Below are 4,625 nucleotides of genomic sequence, written 5' to 3'. Positions count from 1 at the left end.
GACAGCTAAAATCCCGGTGACCGCTCTCTCCTAGTACCTGCTAAAGACAGACATTGCCTGCGAAGTGTTTGATTTATGTGCAGGTTTCCCGTGCAGGTATTTGGCTGACAGGTGGGTCAGAGCCGGGATTGGCTGCCGGGACAGGTGCCCTGGGACAGGTACACCCAGACAGGTGCAGCGTAACCCTCTGCCTGCCGGCCGGGAGGGTGGGGACAACCCGGCTGGGTGGGGAAGGAGGGAAAAGCCCTCCGGGGGGAAGAAGGCAGGATAAAGGAGTGGAATCAGGTATTCATCTGGGTGATAATTAGTTTCAGTTTGGTGGACGGGTTCCCATCTCCGACGATGCCAAAGAACTGTCAGTTTTTTTACGGATCTGGGAGGGGAGGGGGTTGATTTGTTCTTTGCTGTTTCTTTATATATAAATACACAGACAAAATACATATATATATATAAAGGAATAAATTAGGGAAGAAGAAAAGCCTCTTAGTTTCTTCTCATTCCTACATGGGAAGTGTACAGGATGACCCTTTCTTGCCTTTCCTCTCCTTCCATCAGCTGCTTGCTCCAGAACGTCTCCAAAAATGTGGAGTTTTCCCCCCTCCTTAAAATTTTCCTCTTAAAAAATAACTTTAATTCCCTCCTCCCTCCCAACTTTAGATGCCAAGTCATGCTGGCTCAGGGAATCCTTGCATTACAGTGGCTATGGAAGGAGCAGGTCTGTGGGATAACCCTTTTCCACGCCGTTCCCAACGTTATTCCAAGAGGGAAGTCCGGGCACCGCTTTTGGGAACAGGCTGCGGGAATCCCACCCGGGCAACGCCTCTGCAGCAGCTCCCCTGGAAACGGGGAAGAGGTTTTATGCAACAGCACAGACCTCAGCAGGGCTTCGAGCCCTCCTGTCGGATGGTTTCTGTCATCCGTGTTGCAACGAGGAGGCAGAGGATGGGCTCAGCCGTGACTCAACCCTGACTGGATTTGGAAGGCAGGAGAGGGTTTTAACGAGGCAAGTTGACACAGGCCTTAAAACAAAGGGAGAAGGAAAGGCTTCCACCCCTCGTTCTCACCCCCCATCGTGTCTCGCTCGCTGCCGGTCCCACCGGGCTCCTGCTCAGCGGGTGAATGTGGGGTTGGAGGTGCTCTTGTCACAGTCAGAGCAGCTCTGCCCGGTGACAAACGCCCTCCCCAGCCCGCTCGGGCGGGCACGAGGCGTGTCCACACAGGCTCGGGTGAGGGCAGAGCACGTTAATTTGGGTACAACACCCTGGAACACATCAGCTGTGGCTCCCGGCTCAGCACGGAGCGCAGCGCGAGGGATGACCCTGGTGTGTCTGCTGATAACGGATGGGCTGAGCTTTGTCTGAGCCAGCAGTGATCCCCCTGCACCCTGCTGTGTGAGCTCCTGCCTGCCAGGCACCCGGGCACTGGGCACAGGGGGTGGAAACCAAAGGTCTGGAGGAGTGCAAACTCCATTTGGGATTGATGGAGAGCACCAGCTGCCAAAAACTTACACAGCAGAGGACAGCAACACCCAAAAGTCAGCTGAGTGGGGGCTGATGATCAAAGCAGTGCCATAGCACAGACCTTGCAGTGCTGAGAGTGCAAAGAAAGGAGAGAAAAGAACCTATATGGAATTATGGAATTGCAGAGTGGTTTGGGTTGGAAGGGACCTTAAAGATAATCCAGTCCCAACCACCCTACCAAGGACAGGGACATGTCCTGTTAAGCCGAGGAAAGCACAAATCCTACACAATTGCTGATCAATATTCTGATTATGTGTCCAAATTAATGAAGCTTTGCCCAGTTCATGGTGACCAGAGCCACAGTCCTGGGTGCTTGTCCTTCACCAGGGCCCAGGCAGAGAGTATTTCACTGGCTCTGGGTAGTGCAGAGCTCCAACATCCCCCCAGGGGATTTCCAAGTTTCTTCTAACCTTTCAGTGAGACTTAACCGAATTCCAACAACAAAAGTGAAGGAGGAGAAAACACTGCCTGAGCCAGACCATGCAGGGGAACAGCAGGGCATGGGATTGTGACCTCTGGGGGGAAAACCCCTGTCAAAGAAAAGAGAGGGAGAGACGTGTCTGCCAAAGCTGAGCAGTGACAGGCTTTGCCTGGGTGACAGGTGAAAGGTGCCACCACTGCCAGGCCAAATCCACCTCGGGATTTGGTTCAGGTTTTCAGACTCGGCCTTTTGCAGACCAGCAGGGACGACACTGCTGCTTTAGGAGAGGGGACAGGAGAAAAAGGAACCCTCCAGACCCTTCTGCCTGCCCAGAGCCAAGGTCTGTGACTAATGTGCTTCTGGCACAGCCTTGGCTCCATCTTTGGGGGTTTAAACCCAGCCCTGCTTCTCCTGCAGCTCAACAGCACAACTCTAGTGGAACTGGGACAGCCAGGGCCAGTCTGGTCTTCCTGAGCTCCTGGTGCTGCCTGCCAGTCTTTGTGCCCTGTCCTGCTTCCCTGTGTCTGGAATCTGCCTGAGGAGCCACCTGGCTGCTTGTTGGTACCACCAGAGCTCTCTCAAACACCTTTTCAAGGCCAGAGGAAAAATGTTTGCTGCTCCCCATCCATCTCCCCCCCCCAAGACAGGACCCTCTGAGCCTGCCCCGAGTCAGCTTTGGGCCAGCCCAGCAAGCACCAGTCTGGGTGTGATGTGTCCTGGTGGGAAGCAGGGACAGTTCTCCCCACCTGGGCACTGAGTTGCCTCCTCCACCAGCTCCTGCCAGACGGGACCACCCCTGCCCTGCCCCTTCCATCCCCTGGAATAAATCTTTCCTGGGATAATGTGTGTTTTGTGGCGCCTGAGAGGCCTCCAGGCCTGGGACGCCCAGACAATCCCTTTGACTGTGATTTCACTATTTCTAATTATTATTTTCTTTCTCTTTTTTTTTTTTTTTTCGTCCTCCTTCATTTATACTCCACCCTCCAAGAGTATCTGGTGAGGGGGTGGGTTTAGAAGAAAAGAAACCAAGAGATACCTTCTCCGTGCACAAAACCCTCCCACTTCCCTTCCACTCCCCTGTTAAATATACCTTGGAACAAAAGCCTTTTATGATGCTCTAAAAATAAAGCACAAGACAAACTGCAAGGTTTAGAGGAGAGGGCCAGATTTTGCTCACAGCTACACCCTCTCCAAGGCAACAGGGCTGCACTGGTGTTTGGCTTGTTAAACCCTCTTTAAACATCCAGGGGCAGACTGGGATTTGCTGCATTTCAGCAGGGACACATCAGCAGCTCCATGACTGAGCAGAGCATCGCTCAGAGAGGGCTGGGGCTGCAGCTGGAGGAGCTGCCCGAGGTGCACGGTGGCCCCATGTCCGTGACATCCCGATCTTCCCATTTCTCCCTCCCCCGCCCGATTGAGGTGTGACCTCACTCAAGTCATTTCCCACTCCCCGGTTCCCCAGGTCTGTGTAGCCTGTTGGAAACTTCAAAGCAAGGGCTTTAATCCCTTTAGGATACGCAGCTTTTCCCACTGACAGCTGTCAAACATCCTCTCCAGCTGTCCCGTGATGTGCCAGGAATTTCAGCTGCCTTTGACCAAAGGTTATTAAAACACTTCAGCAATTAATAGGCAGTCAGAGGAAGCAGCCTGGAGCAGGTTAAAGTGAGCTGCTCTCCAAAGGGAGATGTGCCTGCTTCAGGTGCTTTTCCAGCAAAGAAAGTACAGCTTGTGCCATGTAAGCTCGCAGAAACCTTTGATATCCAAAGCAGACAATCTTTCCCAGTGTCTCCCAGAGCCTTTTCCCTGGGAAGGCAGAACAAAAAGCTGAGCTGGAACTCCCCTGGGCTGCAAGGCTCAGTCTGGCAGCACTGCCCTCCCTTCTGTTTGTACAGCACGGCAGAGGCTCCAGAAGTGCCTCTATAGCTCCATTGTCAGAGTCGTAAGGAGGAAAAGGAAAAAGAAGAATTTGGCCTTCTGAAGCCCCAGGGCCAAACCCCTCACTGGCCCTTTCCCAGCAGCTGCTTTCCAGTGGGTGCAACAGAGCTTCTGGGAATCCAGCTGGCTCTGCTGGATCCCAGCACCACCAAACAACATGACCCGATGCTTAAATGTCTTTTTTTAATAGAGTCAGGCCAGTTTGTTATTATCTGTTGTAGCCCACGGGGCTATAGGAAAATTCCTGTTGTCTTTATCTAGTTCTACCAGTTTTTAGGCAGTAACAAGCTTGGGTTGCAAACAACTGACCCAACTGAGAGTCTTCAGGGCAGGGACCTCCAGTTAAACAAACAAACGTGACCCCCTCCCCGTCCCAGCCACCTTCTCCTGGTGGAAGAAGCTTCACTTTTTCTCTGTGTTCTCTGGCCTGAGCTCATCCTGGAGCTGACTGTCAATCCAAACCCAGCTGGAAGGATCCCACAATGGGAATGGACATCCCAGTTTAGTCCAGAGAGGGAGGGTATTGGTTGGAGGTGTCGGAAGGGTGTTCTCCATTTCAGCCCAGGCTCAGAGTCCCTGTGATGTTCAGCTACAAACACGGAGAGGGAAGGAGGAGGCAGGGGAAGGTTTCTCAGAGGAAAATTGTGTCCCCTTTAAAAGGGATTTCACACAGGCTCCAAGGAAACTTTGCCTCCTAAGTCCAGCACCCCACAGCGGGCACGTGCTGCAGCCCTTCAGCCTTGCCT

General features: G+C 52.9%; 1 protein-coding gene across 1 annotated transcript in view; it reads right to left on the bottom strand.

The window, feature by feature from the left end:
• GRHL3 (grainyhead like transcription factor 3) overlaps nucleotides 1–3,379 on the bottom strand; it is a 30,731-nt gene extending 27,352 nt beyond the window's left edge. Inside the window, exon 1 of the mRNA XM_027903394.1 lies at nucleotides 3,376–3,379. The gene's annotated coding sequence lies outside the window, so the exon portion shown is untranslated. The remainder of the gene's footprint in view (nucleotides 1–3,375) is intronic.
• Between the last annotated feature and the right edge of the window lie 1,246 nt (nucleotides 3,380–4,625).

The sequence above is a fragment of the Empidonax traillii genome, unplaced genomic scaffold, assembly GCF_003031625.1.
Source record: "Empidonax traillii isolate 1590-97213 ecotype Southwest subspecies unplaced genomic scaffold, ASM303162v1 scaffold958:size599741, whole genome shotgun sequence".
NCBI lineage: Eukaryota > Metazoa > Chordata > Aves > Passeriformes > Tyrannidae > Empidonax > Empidonax traillii.
This window is presented reverse-complemented; position numbering and strand designations above follow the sequence as displayed.